This window comes from Petaurus breviceps, unplaced genomic scaffold (genome assembly GCF_028583685.1).
Source record: "Petaurus breviceps papuanus isolate PSGF00001 unplaced genomic scaffold, PetGlider_PUasm1.0 91041, whole genome shotgun sequence".
Classification (NCBI taxonomy): domain Eukaryota; kingdom Metazoa; phylum Chordata; class Mammalia; order Diprotodontia; family Petauridae; genus Petaurus; species Petaurus breviceps.
Genome location: NW_027187400.1, coordinates 7,186,971 through 7,209,885, shown reverse-complemented (window position 1 = coordinate 7,209,885; position 22,915 = coordinate 7,186,971). Strand labels below are relative to the sequence as shown.

Genomic DNA, 22,915 nt, shown 5'->3' with positions numbered 1-22,915 from the left:
CTCTTCTCTTCTCTTCTCTTCTCTTCTCTTCTCTTCTCTTCTCTTCTTTTCTCTTCTCTTCTCCCCCACCCCGTGTCTCTCTCTCTCTTCTCCTATCTTCTCCTTCTCTATCTCTCCCCTTTCTTCTCTCCCTCCTGACTGAATTCTGCCCGCTTCTGGCCACCATACTGAGCAACTTGTAAGGTGGCCTGGGATGGTGTAGGGACTGGGTATTCATCATTCAGTGAACAACTGTTTATTTGCCAGTTGCCACAGTGGTTAGAGTGTTGGTATTGGAGACAAGAAGACCAATGTCCAAATGCTGCCTCAGGCATGTTGTGTGTGGTTTGTTCTGTGTTCTCAAAGAGGACTATGACATCAGGGAGGTGATGCCATCACTTGCAAGTGAATTGGATTACAGTGAGGCAGCGCTGTGTGAAGTCACCAGCCTCACTTTGTCCTCTGGAGCCACCTGGGTCCAGTGGCCAGATACAGAGATCAGGACAACTGGAGCTGGCCCAGGAGGCAGTAGGAAACCTTGGCCTTTTAAAGCTAAGGTCTTTCCAAGTTCTCACTTTGACTGAGGCAACGCCCATTCAGTAACTGTTTTTCTTTTGGCCAGAAACAACCCTGAAGGTCTCCCACTCCCTCAGACATGTACTTGCTGTGTGACCCTGGGCCATTTACCTAACCTCTCTGGGCTTGAATTTTCTCATTTGCTGAATGAAGGGGTTGGACTCAGTGACCTTTAAGTCCCTTCCAGCTCTAAATCTATGATGGGTGTTTTAGTAAGTCTGAATCCAAATGCCTGCAAAGAATTGTACTGCATGCTGGGAAAAGTTTAAGTAAGGAATGGTTGGTATTCACATGGATCTTATGGAAAAAACACAACCACAGCTAATAACTCTAACACACGATAACACACATTCCAACCTTGTCTTCTCTCCTCCAGCCTCCAAGATCCTCCCTCTCCAAACCCTCTTAGCTGAAGACCTTGTCTCTGCCTCACTGAGGAAATGAAGCCATTGCCAAGAGATCTTGTCCCGTCTTATCTCATATCCCTCTGACCTCATTCTCACTCTCTCCCCTTTCCATTCAGTCTCTGCTACAGGCATCCCCCTCTGGGTCCCCCAGCAGTTTGCCCGCCATTAGTCTCACAATCTAATCTTAAATTCCTTCCCTGATACCTACAAACATGCCATCCTTAAAAAAAACCAAACCCTTGCTTAGTCTGACCTATATCGTCTACGATTAGTGCCTCTACTGCCTTTTCTCTCTCTTGCAAACCTTCAACAGTCTGGTTTCTGGTTCACCAACATTGTTCTCTTCAAGGTTAACAGTGCTTTTATATATATATATATATATATATATATATATAAATTTATTTATTGTTAGTTTTCAACATTCATCTCCACAAGATTTTGAGTTACAACTTTTTCTCTCTCCATCTTTCCCCTACCCCCACCCCAAAATAGCAAGCCTACTGAATAGCCCTTCCCCCAGTCTGTTCTCTCTTATAGCCTCCCCCTTCACCCCCCTAACTTTCTAGTAGGACAAGATGAGTCTATATCTCAGTAACTGTATATCCTATTTCCCAGTTGCATGTAAAAAAAACCCCAATTTTTAAACATTTGTTTTTAAAATTTTGAGTTCCAGATTTTTTCGCCCTTCTTCCCCCCTCACCCACCCCCATTGGGAAGACAAGCAATTCAATATAGATTGTACATGTGTAGTTACCCAAATCTCCTCCATAGTAGTTATATTGTGAAAGACCAACTATACTTCCCTCCATCCCATCCTGCTCCCACCCACTCTACCTTCTCCCTCGACCACATCACCTTTCAAAGATGCTTGCCTCTAACTACCCTCTCCCCCAATCTGCCCTCCCCTCTATCCTCCCCGCTTCTACCCCCTCCCACCCCATTATCCTGTTGAGTGTGTATGTTATTTCCTCCTTAGGCCAAATTCAATGAGAATCAGGTTGTCACATTCCCTTTCACCTTCCTGCTCTTCACCTCCATTGTAACAGTTAACAGTGCTTTTTTTTTTTTTTTGGAGAGTCAGTTGGGGTTAAGTGACTTGCCCAAGGTCATATGGCTAGGTTTTTGTGTTAAGTGTTTGATGCCAGATTTGAACTCAGGTCCTCCTGACTCCAGGGCGGTGCTCTATTCATTGCACCACCTAGCTGCCCTGAACAGTGCTTTCTTAATGACTAAATCCAATGACCAATCCTCCATTCTCATCCTTCTTGACCTTTCTGCAACCTTTGATGCTGCTGACCACTTCCTCCTGGATTCTCTCCCCTCTCTTGGTTCTTTGCCTACATATCTGACAATTTCTTCTCAATCTCTTTTCCTGGATATTCATCCGTGTCACACTAATTAACTGTGGGTGTCCTCCGAGACTCTGTCCTGGACTCTCTTCTCTTTTTTTCCTGGATCTTCTTGAATTTGATAAATTCATCAGTTCCCATGTATTCAATTGCCATTTCCATACAGAGAACTTCCAGATCGCGATATTCAGCCCTTGTTTGCCTCCTGAGTTCCAGTTTGGCATCACCAACTGTCTGTTAGGTATTTTGGACTGGATTTCCCTTAGGTATCCCAAATTTAACATCTGAAAAGTAAAACTCATTATCTCTTCCTCCCTCCAACCCTCCCTCTTCCTAACGGCACTTTTATTGTTGAAGGCCCCACCATCCTCCCAGTCACGCAGATTTGAGCCCTCAGTAGCATCCTTCACTCCCCTCTCTCATTTACCCTTCCAACCAATCAGTTGTCAGGTTTTGTAATTTTCTTCTCTGTCCCATCTCTCACATAATCTCTCTATTCACACAACCACCACTTCAGCTCAGGCCCTCTTTACCTTGCAATTGGACTACTTGGTAACTTTCTAATTGGTCTCCCTGCTCCCAGCCTCTTCTTCCTCCAATCTGCCTTCCACACAGCAGGCTAAATGTCTTTCTAGAGCACCAGGTCTGCCCATGGAACCATTCCCTATGAATTAATGTGGCTCCAGGACCAAATGTGAAGGCCTTTGCTTGGCATTTGCTTTGTCAAGCAATCAAGGCAAGTATTGATCATGTGCCCTATTATGTTCCAGGTACCGTGCTAAGTACTGGAGGGTATACATTTAAAAAAAAAATAAAACATTCCCTGTTCTCCAGAGCTTTCCACCTTATCACAGACATTACTCTTTCTAGCCTAACCTTCATTCCATACCCTTTTTGGTTTCATCTAAACCAGACTGCTCTTCTTTTCATGGTGACCAACTATACTTCCCTCCATCCCATCCTGCTCCCACCCACTCTACCTTCTCCTGGGATTTCCAGCCCTCCACCACCTGGTCCCTTCCTACTTTTCCAATCTTCTGACATTCTGTTCTCCTCTATGTACTCTATGATACAGTGAGATTGTCCTTCTGGCTGTTTTTCACATATGATACTTCATCTCTCACTGCCTGTCTTTGTCCACATTCCCCAGGCTTCAAATGCCCTTCCTCCCAATCTCAAATCTCTTAGAATCCTTGCTTTACTTTAAAGTTTGGCTCAAATACTACCACCTCCCAGCCTTTCCCAATCCCCCTAGCTTCTGGTGCCTTCTCCTTTAAGACTGACTTCCATCTACTCTGTATTTCTCATGTATGTATTTATTTACATATGCTATCTCATTAGAATGTAAGTTCCTTGAGGGAAGGGCTTGGTTTTTTTTTTTTCCCTTTTTATTTATATCGCTAATAGTTAGCACAGTGCGGGGCACTTACTAAGCTTTTATAAATGTTTATTGTTTGATTAATAGTATATGCATTATGGAAGACCAAAGAGGAAGGCCGCTGCTGACAGAGGAGATCAAAGAAAGCTCCCTAGAAAGGATGACATTTGAATTTGGCTTTAAAATTGAGTAGGGATTCAGTAGGCAGGGTGGGAGAAGGAACGATTTAGTAGGCATAGAGAAGAGTTAAGTAAGGGCACCAAGGCATGTTTAGAGGACATGGAGCTGCTCATTTTTTTAAAAATATAATTTTATTTTATTTTCATTTATGAATTTTCTCCTTCCCCTACCTCCTACCCACTGAGAAAGCAAGAAGAATAAAATCTGTTACAAATACATAGAATCAAACAAAACACAAAACACATTAGCCATATCAAAAAAAATGTGCTTCAATCTACACTGAATCCATTATTTCCCTATCATGAGGGCATGGTTAATCCTGACTTCTCTGGAATTGTGGTTGGTCATCATGTTGTTCTGAGTTTCTAAGACTTTCAGAGTTGTTTGTCTTTGCAACAGTGTTGCTTCTGTATAAATATTTCTACTGGTTCTCCTCACTTCACTCTGCATCAGTTCACATAAGTCTTCCCAGGTTTCTCTGAAATCATCTCCTTCATCATTTCTTACAGCACAATCATATTCTATCATATGCCTATACCATAACTTGTTCAGTCACTTCCCCACTGAAGGACACCCCTTCCACTTCCAATTCTTTGCCACCATGAAAAGAAGAGCAGTCTGGTTTAGATGAAACCAAAAAGGGTGTGGAATGAAGGTTAGGCTAGAAAGAGTAATGTCTGTGATAAGGTGGAAAGCTCTGGAGAACAGGGAATGTTTTTTTTTTTTTAAATGTATACCCTCCAGTACTTAGCACGGTACCTGGAACATAATAGGGCACATGATCAATACTTGCCTTGATTGCTTGACTGACTTTCAATGACAGGTAAAGAAGTTTGTACTTTACCTGTAATAACAACAACACATGCTTCTAGGACTTTAAGGATTTCCAGCCACTCTTCTCACCAGTTCCTCTCTGAAACAGTTAATTGCATGACAATATAATTGAGGCAGCCAGGTGGGGCAATGGACAGAGTGCTGAAGTCAGGAAGCTCTGAGTTCAATACCAGCCTCACAAATTTTATGAGCAGTGTGACCCTGGGCAAGTCACTTATAGAGCCTCCTTCCCAGGGTTATTGTGTGAAGATGACATGTGTGGAGTACTTTGCAAACCTTAAAACTCCTTATAGATGCTAGCTCCTATCATTGTATGAATTGTATAGGTGAGGCAGCTGAGATTCTGAGAAGTTAATTAACTTGCTCATGACCACCCAGGTAGCAAAAATCTTTTGCAAGATTTGAACCATGGTCTCCCCAAGTCTCTTGACTCTAAATCTAGTGCTTTATTCTTACACTATGTTGCATTAGTAGGGAGTAAAGAGCCCCTGAAGATTTTTGAGTAGAGTGACATGGTGACATGACCAAGTCAGTGAGCAAGAGGTTATTTAAGCATCATCTTAAGGATGGATTGGAAGGAGAGAGAGCTGGGAGCATGTATTAATAGGCTGTTCTGTGTGTCTAATTCATGCCTGTATGGTGTAATAGGGGTAGGGAAAGGAGATGTTATGGAGGTAGACTAGCTAGGGGTCAGTAACTGGATAGGAGAGACAAAAGAAAGGGAGAAGTCAGAGGTAACCCCAAGGTTTCCATCACTAGAGAAATATTGAGTTGTGCCCCAGGCAGAAAGAGTGAAAGAACTCCTCAGAAGGAGTGCAGGTTTTGGGAAAAGGACAAATTCTGGTTAGGATATTTGGAGATTCTTGTGAGATATCCTGGTAGAGAGAGATCTTAGAGAAAGGATTGACAGAAGGGAATAGGGATATTCAACCTGGGAAAGAGAACACTCAGGTAAGAAACCTGCATTCAAATCCCATCCCTGCTACTTACACATGATTAGAACTGTCCAACACTGATATGAGCATCCTAAAGGCTCTCCTCCAAGAAGTTATCTCCCATGCATATGTCCAGATTACAGAAGACACCTTGGTCAGTGCAACCACAGAGACACTTTTCTCATTTAGCAACTGCTTTACATGGGTTAAATTTCCTGAAGAAATCAAAGTCAATGTCTTTACCTTTATACATTTTCTATTCCGCAACATAAACTGCTTATTTCAATAGGTTGGGCCAGAACTACAGTGATCACATATAGAGACAGTTTTTATCTCTATCCTTTTAATTTAGTGTTGATTTTGACCTCAGTTTGAAATAGTTGGTCTGACTCCACATCTGTTTGGGCATCCCTGCAGTTTCTGTGGACCCCAAAAAGAAAGTTCTTACCACCAAAATCCTTGGCCCTGTCACATAGTTCAACATCAGAGATTGATATGAATTTATCAGTGGAAATAACATTAAAAAACAAATATTACCATCTGCTTTGCTGCTGACCCTAAGGACCAGAGGACCTTTCTTTCTGGTGTACAACTGAGACCTCCTGTGTGTATCTTCCCTCTCATTAAAATGTGACCTCCTGGAGAACAGAGGCTGTCTGAATTTACTGTTTGTCTCACCAGCCTTAGCACAGTGCTTTGTACATAAACCTTCTAAAATGCCTTTCCCTCCCCCCCATTCATTTCATTTATTCACTTAGAAACAACTCCCAAATAATAATTTTGTGATGTTCTTTGTAGAATTCCCCTGTCTCTGTCCCATTTAACAAATGTGGGGCATCCGTTGAAATCATCATCATTATGGTCTTTTGGGTTCTACCCATCATGAGTGCTAAGGGGAAGGTTGACTGAGTGTCTTGTGAAATGATATTTCTTATTGCCTTTGAGCACATGGTGAAACCAACTCTTTTATGGCCTCTCCAAGGGGAACTTAAAACTAAATGGAGAGATCACTCACAATTTCCGTCTTCTGGTTTATTTATGACAGGAGCATCAGTATTGATGTGATTTTGTTCTTCTAGTTGGCCATTGCCCTCTCATTGATCATGGAACAAGGACCTCATGTTCAGAACACTAGTAGTAAAATTGATGTTTATAGATACTTTAAAAACTGCAATTCTAAACACATCTCTAGCCCCCTTTTTAGCCACAATCACTGTGGAAATTGAAGGAAGGTTTGGACCACAAATGACTAAGGGATATTTTATGTTTTGCTTCCATGGGTTGCGTTGGCCAAAGAATTCATCCCCTATGGACTAATAATGTACCTCTCCATACTTAGCTAAGTTGATCCATTCATGGACAAAAGATCCAGGCTATCACTAGGACTATCTTCAAAGCCTGGTTAGCTTGGCAGAGCCAGCCATGTGTGGATGTTATGACTTCAGAGAGCTCAGGGTCCCCTTGATGTCAAGATGAGGCATCAGAGCAGGACTTTTTGTGGAAAAATGAGGATGGGAAAATTGAGCATCAGAAAGGTGAGGACTTTAGTTCATCAATAAGCATTTATTAAGTGCCTAATGTGTACTGGGTACTGGAGGTACAAAGAATGAAACTATCCTTTTTTTGGGTGACAGGGTTTGGGCAGGGACTCAAACCCTGATCTCCTGACTCTACATCCAGAGATCTTTCCTCTGCTCTAGGCTGTGTTTTAGAAGCGTTTCTACATTAGAGCCATAGGCTTTTGACATCTAGGAAATTCACTTGGGTGGATTTACTTATTTCCAATAACTGCTGAGCCTGTTAAGCACCCAATCTCAATTCTTGGAGTGGGGGGTGGTAAATAAAAAAGGGGGGGATGGCTAGTTTGTTTCTATGAGGAGGAGAAGAAAAAGGCTTGAGGAGACAAATGGAATAGACTTCTGATTGAGGTTATGCCCCACCCTGTAGCTCCAGGAAGGGAGAGAAATGCTCTGTGGTGGCTGGCCCCATTGATAGCTGAAGGTGCCATCTTCCCTACTTCTCCTCTCACCACTTCCCAATTTGCCAGGCTCTGAGGAGTTCCGCAGCCTCCTGCAAACATAGGGGATTGATTGTGTAGCCTTGGGGAAAGTCACTTAATATTTCTAGGCCTTATTTTCCTCAGCTGTACAGTAAGGGAGTTACTAGGACCCCTTCCTGCTCTAAATCTGTGATTCTTGGTAATCCCCTGATTCTGATGATGATGTAAAGAACTCAGACATCACATAAATGAGTCTAGAGACCTGTGCCTGGAGTCAGGAAGAACTGAGTTCCAATCCAGCCTCAGAAATTTACCAGCTGTGGGACCCTGGGCAAGTCACTTTAACCTCTGTTTGCCTCAGTTTCCTCATCTGTAAAATGGGGGTAACAATAGCAGGGTCATTATTAGTATCAAATGTGATAATATTTTAAAAGTGCTTTGCAAACTTTAAAGTGATACATAAATGCTAGCTATTAAAATTCATTATTTAAGATGGGTTAGATTGGTATAGAGACAGTGTAGGGATAAAGTACTGTACTTGGAGTTAGGAAGATTTCTCTAGGTTCAAATGACCTCTCTGGTCCCTACTTAGTGTGTGATCCGAAGGCAGCCCCTGAGGACTTAGTATGGATGGGTGGCATCCCAGTATGGATCGTTGCTGGATGGACTTCTCCATACTGAGAAATCATAGCACCTTCTCCAGTGCCAAGCTTTCTTCTAGAAAGCTTGTATTTCTGTCTTAATGGGTATCCATGAACCAAGAGTCTCAATATCCCAGCTGCCTCTTCTGTCTGCTCTGTTGTCTTTGTAGAGGTCATTGACTGCCTTTGTGGCCACCTGCCATTGGGTCTGCCTGGTAAGGGCCTGCTGGAGTCAGTGAGACAGTGCCCAGGTTGTGGGGAGGGGGAAGGTTCCCCATTCACACTTACCTGTCAAGTAAATCACAGCCTGTGGACATGAGCAGCAGAAAGAGCTGCTGGAGCCCTGGCCTCAAGTCCAAGGCCAGCTACTGCCTGGTCACTTCATTGACCCCTTTCTGGGCCTCTGCATTTCCTCTTCCATAAGATGAAGGGGAGGGGCCAGTTTGACTTTAAGACTCCTTTCACCTCTGACTTTCCCTTTTTTAAAAAAATTGCTTATTTATATTGATGCCATTTGTTTTTAATATTCCATACATTTCCTGATACAACCCTTCCCTATCCAGCAAGCCAGCCCTTGTAACAAAGATTTCAGAACAAAACAAAACAAAAAAAAACCCAGTACAAATTAGCCAACACATTGACCATTTCTGACATCAAACTCAGTGTTTCATACCCACAGTCCTCCACTTTTGCAAAGAGAGGAGGGAGGTACATCTTCTCATTATTCTTCAGGGCAAATCTTGCTCATTATAATTACAGAGTTAATTTTCTTTGTATGTGTGTTTGTGTGTGTATGAGAGAGAGAGAGAGAAGGAGGGAGGGAGAGAGGGAGAGGAGGGAGGGAGAAAGAGAGAAGGAGGGAGGAAGAGAGAAAGAGAGAGAGAGAGAGGGAGAGAGAGAGAGAGGGAGAGAGAGGAGACAGAGAGACAGAGACAGATTCAGAGAGAACTTCCATTTACTTCACTATAGTCATTTTATATATTGTTTTTCTGGTTCTTATTTCATGGTGCATCAGTTCATATAAATCATTTCATGCTTCTCTGAATTCTTCATATTTGTCTGACATCCTATATTATAAAATATCTTTCTAGATATGAGTGTGATTTTAGTACCTAGCACTTTAAAGTTTGCAGAGTTCTTTGCAAATATTATCTCATTTGAACTTTATAACAACCTCATGAAGTTATTTTATTTTATAGATAGGAAAACTGAGACCTAGAGCAGTCCCACAGGATCATGCTGCTAGAAGTGTCTGAAGTCACAGGTCTTCCTGACTTCTAGTTCAGAACTCTCCCTGCTATAAAATGCTGCCTTTTTGAGTTCTAAGGTCCATCCCAGCTCTGACATCCTGTGTTCTAAGGGTCCTTCCAGTCCTGACATTCTGTGTTCTAAGGCCCCTCCCAGCTCTGACATCCTGTGTCCTAAGGGCCCTCCCAGCTCTGACATCCTATGTTCTAAGGCTCCTCCCAGCTCTGACATTCTGTGTTCTAAGGCCCCTCCCAGCTCTGACATTCTGTGTTCTAAGGGCCCTCCCAGCTCTGACATTCTGTGTTCTAAGGGCCCTTCCAGCTCTGACATTCTGTGTTCTAAGGGCCCTCCCAGCTCTGACATTCCCTGTTCTAAGGGCCCTCCCAGCTCTGACATCCTGTGTTCTAAGGCCCCTCTCAGTTCTGACATTCTGTGTTCTGAGACCCCTCCAAGCTCTGACATTCTGTGTTCTGAGAACCCTCCCAGCTCTGACATCCTGGGTTCTAAGGGCCCTCCCAGCTCTGACATTCTGTGTTCTATGGCTCTTTCTCCACTCTACTCTCTTCAGTTCTCTGTTTTGTTTCTGGGGACACTGCTTTCCTGGGTCCTCGGGTGTGGGGAGGGCAGCTCTGCTTGCTGGGAGGGCTAATGAGTTCACTTTGGGAACTCGGGTTGCTGATCTTGGATGCGATGTTTTCCCTGAACTGCAGTGGAGATGATTTGCTTGCAGGAGCCTGCTCTGTCTGCAGGATTTCAGTAAATTGGCATTTTTCCCCTCCCACCAGCTCGCATCGGGGGCAGGACCTTTTGGTGAGGCTGTTTTTCAAACCATCGTCTGTGTCTTGAGCAATTTAGTGTGGAAAGTGCTTTCTTTTTAACCCTGTCCTTCTCAGCAGTGTCTAACGGAGGAGGTTTCTCTAGCCCACAGAGGTGATTAGTAGGGGGAGAGTGACCAGGAGGGTGAGGAGGGGCCTGTGCTGTGCAGGGGTAGGCGGAAGGGCCTGGGGATGTTTAGTGAGAGAAGGGAGGTCTCTGGGAGCCTTGAGGATGATATCAATCAGCCAGTAATAGTAGCTAGCATTTACATGGCACATAAGTGCCAGGCACTGTGCCGAGGGCTTCAGAAGTATTCTCTCACTCGACAGCATTAATATAGCCTAGTTTAAGGCCTGCCACGTGCTTTACAAATATTATCTTAAGCTCTGTTTGCCTCAGTTTCCTCAGTTGTGACATGAAGATAATAATAGTATGTACTTTAATATTTGTAAAGTACTTGGCATATAATTACTGGAACACAGTAGGTGCTAAATAAATGCTAACTGTTATTACTATTGTTGTCATTGTTACCAGCTTCATCATCATTATTATCCACTGTATAGATGAGGAAACAGGCCACCAGATGAGACTGGCATTTTCTTTTTTCAGTTAGGGTTCAGTTGTGTCTGACTCTTTGTGACCCCATGTGGGGTCATTTGGGGGCACCTTCCTTCTCCAGTTCATTTTATAGATGAAGAGACTGAGATAAATTAGGTAAAGTAATATGCTGAGGGTCATGCAGCTAGTCAATGTTCAAGCAGAATTTGAACTCTGGTCTTGCTCACTGCAGACCCAATACTCTACTCGATGAGCTATTCAGCTGCCACATTAACTGGCGTCCATAGGGAAGAGGGATTCGTTGTCCTGCTTGGCTCTATGAGGCAGAATTGGGAGTAGTGGATCATTAGTCAGTCAGCAAACATTGGGCAAGTACTTTCTGTGTGCCAGGCTCTGTTCTGAGCTCATATCAGGAATACAAGGAGAGGCAAGAACATAGTCCCTCCCCTCAAGGAGTTCACAGTCCAGTGAAGGAGACAACATGCAGACTGTGTGGGTATGAGATATTTCCAGCATAAATGGGTGAATGCTGCAACTGACTGATTTACACTCAATTTAAAGAAAACCCTGACTGTCCAGGCTGCCCTAATGTAGAATATACTGCCTTGGGAGGAAGTGGGTCCCCCTCCTTGGGCTCTCTTGTACAGCTTGGGTAGCTAGATCTTAGGGATACTGGGGCGGGGGGAGGGAGAAGAAGGGGAGGATCCTTAGAACACAGGATGTCAGAGCTGGGAGGGCCCTTAGAACACAAGATGTCAGAGCTGGGAGGGGCCTTAGAACATAGGATGTAAGAGCTGGGAGGGCCCTTAGAACACAGGAGGTCAGGGCTGGGAGGGCCCTTAGAACACGGAGTGTCAGAGCCAGGAGGACACTTAGAACACAGGATGTCAGAGCTGGAAGAGCCCTTAGAACAAAGACTAGAAGAAGTCTTGGAACAGAGAACATCAGAGCTAGAAAGAAGCTTAGAACATGGAATGTTATATTGCACCTTGTTAGATCTGAAAGGACTCTTAGTACATAGGATCGGGTTGGAAGGATACTTTTAGAACACAGAATGTCAGAGCTTAGATAGACCTTAGAACAGAAAATGTCATCTTAGAACAGAGAATGTCAAAGCTGGAAAATTCCTTAGAGCACAGAATGTTCACAGCTGGAAAAAGGCCTTAGAATAGAGAATGTTAGAACACAGAAGATCAGAATTGGACAGACTCTAGAATAGTTTTGGAGCAAGAAGAGACTTTCAGAGTGCTGGAAAGAACCTTAGAACACAAAAATGTTAGAATATAGAATAAAAAGATCCTTAGAACAGAAAATGTGAAAACATAGAATGTCAGGACTGGACAGATCCTTAGAAGAAGAAAATGCAAGAGCAGGAATGGACTTCAGAACATACGATGTCAAAGCTAGAAGAGATGTAAGAATGTGCATTGTCAGGACTTTGATTGTACAATGTCTGAGCTGTTCTGAAGGACCTTAGAGCAGTCATTTAACCTTATAAGAGGTGATGGGATGAAGGAATGAAATCTAGGCACAAAAGCACATAGGCAGGAGGGGAATGGTATATAAGGCTAACTGGACTGTAGTATGGTGTGTGCGTGAGTGTAATGGGTAGTAATGTGCAACCAACCCAGAAAGGTAGTCCAGACTCAGTGTAAGGGGCTTTGAATGCCAAGCAAGTTTTGTATTTTATTCTTGAGGCAATAGGGAGCTACTAAACTTCTTGAGGTGGAGAGCATCATGTTCTGGGTGTCCCACTGACTTATCAAGCACATATCGCAAATTTCAAAGTGAAAGTTTCCCCAGTTTTTTATTATTACCCACTATCAACTAATCCAAATACACAGAAGTGCATAGCCTTAGACTAAGAGCTCTCCATGTTCCTGTGGCACTCATTTTAAAAAGCTTTTCCTGGAGAAATGAAAAGTAGGTGGATGGAGAGAGAGTTGGATATAATATGAAATTGTTAACCTTATTTTACACATGGGGAAACTGAGGGTCAGACAGAAATGAGAAGCAGGTAGATAGAGAAAGGTAGATCTAATATGCAATTGCTAATCTTGTTTTACATGGGGGAAACTGAGGATCAGACAGAAATGAAAAGTAGCTAGATAGAAAGAGAAATTGATATAATATGAAATTGTTAGCTTCATTTTACATGTGGGAAAACTGAGGTTCAGAAAGACTGCTCTGAGTTGAATGGCTTAGTAAGAGATAGAGCCAGGACTTCTGCCTTGGGGCCCAGAAGTCTTTCAGCCCCACTAGACGGTCTGTCTGAAGCCAAGGTCAGGGTCTCCTGACTTAGCTGATTTCTTTCTCTTCCCTGGCATTCTATAGGCCTAATCCCACCCCCATCCCCCTCAGCTGGAGAGGCCCCTCCAGCCAGAAGGGACCACCCAGAGCCACCTGTGCTCTGGGCATCAGCAGAGCTCTCACTCAATTGTCTTCAAGTTGGTGGTGGTTACAGGGCCCTGATCTTCTCTTGTCTCCTGTGGGGTGGGGGAGGCTGTTGGAACGCTGGATTGGATGCTGTCTCTGTGGCCTGCCTCCCCACAGCACTGTCAGCTGCATTCCCACTGCGGGCGATGATTTATGGCTATGGGTGATGTAAGGAGCCAGAAGGACATGGCTTGGTTTTCTGATCACAGACTTCAGCCTTGGAAGAGAGAAAAATCATCTTTGCCTTGGAAACAGAACCAGTGTGATGCTGAGAGGGGAGATAAATCTGGACCTCTGGGCACTGGTTTTGCATTTGCTTTTTGGTGTTTAACTTAGAAGTGGTTCTCTCAGTATAACACGTGTACATTCACAAACCCCAGTTTTCATTTAATTTTGTTTGTCTGGACGAAGAGTGATTCAAGCCATGCAAATATGCCAAGCAGCGAGACCGTCCTGGGAATTCTTACAGGCGGGTTGGAAGGCCTATTGTTTTTATTAGTTTAACCTACACTAATAAAATGCCTACTATGTGAAGAACACGGCTTTGTGCTCAAGAGAGCTATAGGTTAGAGATCCCTAAAGTCTCAGAAGGGAAACTTCAGAGACAAGAGAGAATAGAATGTCAGAAATGAAAGAGATATTAGAATACGGAATGTTAGAGCTGTGAGGGACCCTAGAACATGGAATGTCAGACCTGAAAGGAAGAGCTTGGAATCATAACATAGATTATCAGAATTAGAAGGGACCTTTTAGACAGAGAATATATAGACAGATAGATGGATAGATGGATAGATAGATAGATAGATATAGATAGATAGATAGATAGATAGATAGATAGATAGATAGATAGATAGATAGATAGATAGATAGATAGATAGAAGGGACCTTATAAACCACAAAGCCCAGTTCCTTTTGGTGATAAAGAAAAGGAGTTAAGACATGGCAAAGGTTGTGAATCCCAGAGGATTACCAGATTCTAGGCCTCCTGACTCCACATCTGGTCCTTTCCCCCATGCTATTCCACTCTCCCCATTCATCTCTCTTTTTTTAAAAAAAGAATAGTTTTATTGATGTCTTTTGTTTTCTCATTTATACATTTCAAGGTATATTCCTTTCTTCCACCTAAGCACCCAATGAGCCTTTCCTTGTAACAAAGAAAAACAATTAAGAAAAAAATTATCCAGATACAGTAACCATATCTGGCTATATATATATAGTATTCTGTACCCATGGTCCCTCACCTCTCTCAGAAAGAAGGAAGACCTCTATTCTTATTTCCTTTTGGGAGCCCAGATTGATTATTATCATTATAGAACATTTTAGCTTTGCTGAGTGTTCATTTTGTTCATGTTAGTGTAAATATGTACCTTGTTTTCCTGGTTCTGCTTGCATCGTTCTGCATCAGTGTATGAGTCTTCTCTGAATTCCTCATATTCATCATTTCTTACAGTGCACTAATATTGCATTCTGTCCACTCACCCATCACTATTTATTCAAGCACTCCCCAAATAATGGATCCCCCCCCACTTTGCTTTCAGTTCTTTGCTTCCACAAAAAAGTGTTGCTAAAGATACCTTATGTATGGGATCTTTCTTTCTGCCTTTGACCTCCTTTGGGTATATATGCCTAGCAGCTCCATAAATTTCTGCAGTCTTGCTGATGACTCCTTTCCCTGTGGGAAAAGAACATAGAGCTTATCTGGACTAGAGAGATGAGCTCTCTACAATTCTTGGAAAATAAGCATTTCGGCTTATTGTGGCTCATCTGTCCTAGCAAGCTGGCCTGTGTTTTCTGACCTGAGCTGCTAGTATGGAAAAGGCATTGTCATCAGCCCGAGAAAAGGGAATGTGTGATTGCTTCGGGCCAAATGGGGTGATGGGTGTGGAACCAATGATCCAGCCTTCCAGATGGTCGCATGCTATGGCAGCTCGTGGAGCTGAGTTACAAGTTTAGAATCCTGGGTGAGGCAGAAGAAACTTCTTAGATCAATTGGTCAATCAGCATTAATTTACTTATTAAATGCCTCCTATATATTCTAGGCACTGTCCACAAATGGGATGATTGAAACAGTAGCTACTGAGTTTAAAATACTGAGTTAGTCAGAAGAAACCACTTAGATCAATCAAGCAACCATTTATTAATTTAGTTATTAAACATTTACTGTTTGTGCTGGGCGCTGTTCACAAATACAATGAATGAAATGATACCTGATCCCAAAGAACTTATATTCTAATGAGTGAGACAAGTATATACATCAGAATGTATAGAATAAATACAAATAAAAATGAAACTGTCAAATACAGGGTTGTTTGAGAAGGATGTGGATAGTTGTAGAGTGATGTGTACTCCCTACCAGAATGGTCCTTGATTAAGGGTATTAACTTGAAATAGACAAAGTGCAAGGAAAGGGGCCAGATGTTGGCATGCCCTGCTGGTCCCTACATCCCCTGACATGCGAAAACTATGATGCTAACTGTTCATTTTTGTGATCCCAAACTCTCAGGGTGTGATCACACAAACAAAGCCTTCTTCTCTGATTTAGCCTGCTGAAATTTTCACACTCTAACAGTCTAGGTTGACCATTCTCCAAATGTCATTCCACACCTCCCCCTGTCCCCACCATTCCTTTAAGTTTCTTTCTGAGGGGTTTCTAATTAAAGTGCATGTTAACGGGTTTTTGGCATGGCTGATTGTTGGTCCTCAAAGTTGCACAGATCAGAATTTCTTTCTTCAAAAGATAATAACAGTGCATTGATAACCTTGATGACTGTGTGCATGTGTGTGTATTTGCATGCATGCAGGAAGAAACATGTGTCCCACTGCTGGTTCTATTCATATCTGAAATTGTAGCAACAAGCCTGTTTCTTGTCAGTGGAAGAGTGAGTCAGGGTGTGTGTGCGTGCCCATAGCACGCTGCTGGGGATCTGGGAGATGATTCATGTCAATGCTGACATTCATCTCTGCTGCTTATTTTCTCCCTCATGTTTTCCAAAGACTCTTCCTGCCTTGGATATGTGGCTGTTTGGTGGCCATTGATTGGGGAATAGCTGTACAAATGAGGACAGCTGAACAGCATGGAATTCTATGGGGCTCTTAAGGAATAGGAAATAAAGAGAACCGTGGGAAAGTTTATATGGGATGAGATAAGCAGAACTGGGAATACAATATACACAGTTACTTTTATAACGTGAGCAAAAAGAGCATTAAAACAAAGGATATGTCATTGTAATGATCAGAACTGTCTCCCACATCTGAGTTCTCTGACGGGGCAGCATGGTAAGGTGAGGAGAGCACTTTTCCAAACAGGTTGAATGATTTTATGAAGGATCTGGAAGACAGCTGTCCACCTTTCAGAGACCTCTCTCTCCAAATGGTACCACAGTTGACTTGTTTTGTTTTTTTCTTTTTCTTTTTGTCTCTTTATTTATTCATTTTTAAAATCTTGAGTTCCAAATTCTCTCCCTCCCTCCAACTCCTCCCCCACCCATTGAGAAGGCAAGCACTATGATACATATGTGACATTTAAAAAGCTCAAGTGACATAGTTTCTGGGTAATCATTTTTTGAATAATGATAGCATTTTATTAATAAAAGGAATGGTCATTTGGCCATCTCTCTCTTGGACCAAAGAGCCATCTCCAGTATCCTGATCCACATCTGGCCACTGAACCCAGATGACTGGAGGAGACAGTGAGGCTGGTGACTTTGCATAACCCTCCCTCACTTAAATCCAGTTCACTTGCATGTCATGGCATCACCTTCCTGATATCATGGTCCTCTTCCAGAATTAAGGACAAACAACAATCTTAGACCAAAGACAATCACGGTGGTGAGCTCGTGCCTTTGGAAAAGTGAGTGTTCCAGAGGGTGACAATCAATTCTGATTGGTTAACAATTAATGATAGGTGAATTTTACAAAGAGAAGTGGGCTCACTCCAATGAGAAGCTAGGAGAATGACATCATGTCACCCCTGGACAAAGAAACTATCTCTATGTTCAAACCACTCCCAGCCTTGGGCACTCTAGATAAAGGAGCTACCTCCACCCCACCTTGCTTGAGTGGAACACCATGGGCAGGAATTTGCCTTAGATTTGATTCCTTATAAGGTTGGGTGGGATTGAGATGAGGACTTTAGAAAAGGGGAGAGGAAACTCTGGATCTCTCCAAATCATTGGTTATTAATAATCATTTCTCTCACACATTATACATGTACCACAATCTTCTTAATTGGTTTCAGGCTCTTATACAAAATCCGGCAGTCAATGTGAGTTCTCTGTCAAGATCATAGGGCTTGGTAAACCCTTTTTCATCACCAGCATCTAGCATGTAGTAGGTGCCTAGTAAATGTTTATGGGTTAATTTGCCAATCTTGGCCCTGGAAAGAGATTCCTCCCTTCCTTGGAGAGATGGGAGATTAGGAATGTGGAATGTTGCACAGGTGTGAAATATGACCCCTGCATCAGATGGATTTACACAACTGTTTTCTTTGTTACAAGGTAAGGGTGGGTTGAAGATTTATGTAGAAATGGCTGTAATATAAAAACAAAATCCATGAGCAAAAAGAAATGAAGCTAGGTCTCCTCTGAGCTGATAAGGATCCATACAGTCTACTATTGGTAGCCTACCAGATTAAGAAACTCACTCAAGGGTAATTATGCAAATTCAGCTACCTGGTCTAAATCTCTGACCCTCTGTCATTCTCTTTCTTCCTCGTCCCAGCGGATTCTACTCTACCCTGTTCAGTCATGGTCTGAGAAAAATATGGCTGCTGTTATCCATGGAGTCAGCTTGTCAGCAAGCATTTATTAACCCCCTACCATGTGTCGAGCGCTGCTAAGCACCAGAGATAGAAATACACAAATAGAACAGTTCCTGCCCTCAAGAAGTGTACATTCTGTCAGGGGGACAGAGTGGGCAAAAAACTTGGCACATGTTAGAACATAGGAAGAGACTTTTGAAGTTAGCCAGTCCAATGATCTCATTTTACAGATGAGAAAACTGAGTCAGTCACCAAGATAGGGAATTGACTTGTCAGTTAATTGTTGACAGAGATCCAAGACTTATATCCAGCTCTCCCAAATGCTAGTCCCCTGGGAGTACCAGAGGGTATGGGGAGAAAAGCATTCTGCCAAACAGATTCTCTATTTTGATGAAGAATATGGGGTCAACAATTCACTTTTTGGAAATGCCTTCTTCTGAGTGGCTACTCAAGTGACAATTTGCAAGTGAGTTTGAGTATGTGGTCAAAGACTCTTTCCACCTTGCTTCCAAAAGGAGAGCCCAGATCTTGCTGTCTGTGTATCCAAAGAAACAGATTTGGGTTTTTTTGTTTTGTTTTGGGTGTTTTGGGCAGCTAAATGGAAGGAGGATTAGAGAGGGAAGAGACTGGAGGCAGGGAGACCAATTTGGAGAGATGAACCTACATTCCAGATGGCTCCTTTTCTGAAGGAGCTTCTCATTATGCAAGAAGAGTGTAAACAATGGTTTACAAATATAATAGAAATTAGGCCACCAGTAGTGCAAGGGAGGACCAGGATATGTTAAGAGATTGCGTAAAGGAGACATTGCTTCATAGTCAGAAGGGACACCCACCCAGCATAATCCTAACCTGATTTAAAATCCTCTCAATGCCAACTCTCTATGTCCCTCAGTCAGTAAACATTTAGTAAGCACCTACTATGTGCCGGCGTTGTGTTAAGTGCTGAGGTACCTAGGAAGGAAAAGACCTTGTTTTCAAGGAGCTTCCAGTCCAACGAGGGAGACAGTGATGGGATGATGGGACCTAGACCCTGAAACTTTCCCACACAACTCAGACACTGAACACAGTCCCTGGCATTGAGCTGAGTCATCTGGCCCGTCCTAGTCTACCCAGATACTCAATATTTAACTGTCCTTTCATTTGGATCCCATCCAGATTTTCCCACAGTCTTTTTTGGATCAGTCTCTAACAAATTCGAAGATTTGCCCACCCAGTCAAGTCAGTGTATAATAAAACCTCACTACTCTGACTGAAAGAAAGCTTGAGTGGTCGCATTCTTTCAAAGCAGACCTACCCTGTGCCCTTGAATTTTGAGGTTCTTAGCACCCCTAGACCACATTAGTGCCACTCAAACAACTATTTACAAAAAAGTTTTGGACAGGTTAAATAGTAAATAATGAATGGAGGGAAGATATTCGAATTAAGAGAAATTAGGAAAGGCTTCCTGCAGAAGATGAGATTTAAACTGGAATTTGAAGGAAGCCCAGTGGTCACCTATCCTTGACTGGAAGCCATCCAGGGACCAGGTTGGTCACTGTTCCAGAGGCTACTCATTCTGTTCCAAGGTTTCTTCCAGCTCTAGCAAGCCATGAAATTATCTAGAGTAGTTTTTCTGCATAACAAATGACGGGCCTAAATAAAAGTATGGGGGAGGGGGGGAGGGAGGGAGGCAGGAGCAAAGAGGGAGGGGGTTTATGGAGAAACTCCCACTCCTTAGTGGCACCTAAGGAACAGTATCTTGTCAGCACAAATCAGGGCTGATGCTGGTGTGTGTGTGTGTGTGTGTATGTGTGTGTGTATTTATGTCTTTTCATCAGGCTATAAGAGCAGTGAAAATGAACTAGGTTTTTAAAAAAATGACTGGAGGCCTGGAGAAAAGACGGTTGAGTTTTCTCCCCTTGATAACTATGAATTCTGGGAATAAATGATCTAGGAATAATTGTAGATGTCTAAAATTGACAATTGTCAAGCAAAAGGATGAAGTAGGAGAAAGCCAACCCTGCCTGGGAGGGAGCTGCCTACCTGTGATCCGGAGGTCTTTGGTCCCTGTTTTTCCTTCCTAGCTAGCAGGGTAAGGTTCACAGGATAATGGTGTTTGTGAAGTAGGAGAATTATTTCTTTGGCTGATTCCCCATCAGTAACTGGGCAGAAGGCAGAAAATTAAAGGGGGTCTGTGGTAGATCAGTAGAATCCTAGGACTGGAACCTTAAGTTATCTAGTCCACTCCCTACTTGGTAGAGGAATAGCTTTTAAAATATCCCTGATAATCGGGTCTCAATTTAAATACTTCAAGCGATGGGGAGCTCACTACCTAACAATGTGGCAAATTTCATTGTTGGATAGTTCTAGCCATACTCATTGCTATTATTGTTTGGCAATTAGAATTACTGACTACAATTAACCCTCCAACTTCGTTATAGTCAATTATAATAATGGGTTTATATTTAGGGTATCCCTTTATATATAGCAGAGATTTGCCTTGCTACACCTCTCACCTCCTGTTCTTAGCACTGCTCTCTGTGATCAAGCAGAATGTCTGACTTTTCCTCCGCATGACAGTCATTGAATTACTCAAGGATAGTCATCTTCTCTCTACCAAATATATTCACAAAGCTAACCGTCCTCTAGTTCCTCTAATCTGGGTCTGTATGCTACAATCGCTAGGTCCTTCCCCATCCTGGTCATCTTCCTTGGGTCACACTCCAGCTCATTGGGTAGTGCCCAGAAATGGCCACACTTTGACTTTTAGTCTTACTTGCCCTTCCTTCCGCATGTCAGTCTCCTCCATCAAAAAGGAAACAGTCTGAGGTCCAAATGGAGTCAATCCAAGACTAGGGCCACTTAGACTTGGTAGAAAGAAATCGTGTCAAGTGCTGTCACAAGGCTGATGGGTGGTTAAGGAAAAACACAGTAATTCAACAGCTTGGTCTTTACTCTTGGGGGCAGAGGCATGAGATCCCTAGCAGGGAGGGCCTGCCTACTGAACTTGGTGTGTGCTCCAGGGCTGGGTGTATTTGGGGACTTGAGCTTTGTGGGGATGCCAGGGAACAGAGTGCCTGAGAATATCACCCTTGGTAGAGAGAATGAGAAGTCTGGAAAGCTGCCAGGGAGGAAAGTGAAGAGACCATTTTATGCCATTTTATATGTAGATTAGATAAAGGCATTGAGGATGCTGACAAGGTAGCTATGTTTTAAGTATCTGAATGGCCCTCAGGGGGAGGGAGGAGGGATTAGTATTTGGGAGGAGGAGGGGTGGGGTAGAACTAGTAAGCAGATTTCCTTGTTCAGTTATTTCAATCATGTCTGACCCTTCCTGACCCCATTTGGGGTTTTCTTGGCAAAGATACTTAAGTGGTTTGCCATTTCCTTCTCCGGCTCATTTTACAGATGAGGAAACTGAGGCAATTGGGGTTAAGTGACTTGCCCAGGGTCACACAGCTAGTAAGTGGCTGAGACCAGATTTGAACTCAGGAAAATGAGTCTTCCTGACTCCAGACCTGGTTCTCTATACACTATGCTACCACCTAACTGCCCTAGCAAGCATATTTAGCCTTATGGCTGGGCCAGCCTGAACTAGATGGTTGATTAGGACTCTTCTGAATGTGCAGATTTTCTGTGGGCATCCTTCCTAGTGGGTGGAGCACTGTCTCAGAGCCACAGGTGGGTAATGGCTGGTTTTGCCTGGTCTGGGGCCAGTCTTTATTAACTGGTATTGAACCTAATGGAGTCCTATGTTTCTTCAGCTAACCAGAGCCAGGCAGAGACTGGGTAGCAATAGTAACTGAGACAAGTGGCCAGGGTGGGCTTGGAGAATGCCTGATGCTGACTTTCATAGGCCTTAATTGCTTAAGGTCATTCTCCTTGTGCCGCAAACCTATGTCTACCAAGTTCAAGTCTGACAGCTGCCTTTAAGGCTCCAGTTTCCCAGAAGATCCAGCTCTCACTGAGCATTCAGGGACTGGCAGATCTGCTTGCTCGAGATTGAGGAAATTACTTTGTTGCTTGGCAAAGAGAAGCAGGCAGGCTCTTGCCTCTGCATTAGAAATCCTCGTTATCTCTTTAATCTGCCTTTTGGGGGCAGGCTGGCCAGCTGGAACCTCTTCACACCCAAAACACTTCTCTTGTGTTCTCCTACACACCTCCAACCCATCCTGGAGAAGCTGTGAAGCCCAGGTGCCAGAGCTCTGCTCACCTCCTACATCTCTAAGCTCTTCTTCATCAGCATTACTGAAGTCTCAGCTCTTGGTACTACCTACCAGACTCTTCACGATGGCCTCAGGCCAGGTCTGCCCACATCTACTCTCCACTTCCTCTCTACCTGTCTTCACTAGCTCCCAGTCTAATCTGTCACTCATAGACCTTGGGATCCTAGAATTTGAAGCTTTAAGGGACCTAGAGAACAATTCATCCTTTCCTTTTATGTTACACCTGAGGAACTGAAGACCCAGAGGGGCCAAATAGCTTCCTCAAACTCATATAGATAGTAACAAAGCCAGAATTCAAACCCAGCCCCTCCAACTCCAAAGCTGTGCACTTTCCACGTCACCTGTGGCTCCCTATTAACTATCAAGAATATGTTAAATGATTTGTCCTGGCATTCAGTGCTTTTCACAATCTCCTACCAAGTACTCTAGGAATACTATAATGAGGGAACAGAAATTAATGACTTGGAAATGGGGGAGATGAAGAAGAGAACCAGAGAAAATTTTTAAAAATAGTTTTCTTCTCTTCTCTTCTCCTCTCCTTTCCTTCCTTCCTTCCTTTCTTTCTCTTTTTCTTTCTTTCTTTCTTTCTTTCTTTCTTTCTTTCTTTCTTTCTTT

The 22,915-nt window shown here is 43.1% G+C and overlaps 1 protein-coding gene across 1 annotated transcript in view; it reads left to right on the top strand.

Moving 5' to 3' along the window:
• MAN1C1 (mannosidase alpha class 1C member 1) overlaps positions 1-22,915 on the top strand; it is a 216,656-nt gene that overhangs the window by 74,608 nt on the left and 119,133 nt on the right. The gene's annotated exons all lie outside the window — the stretch shown is intronic.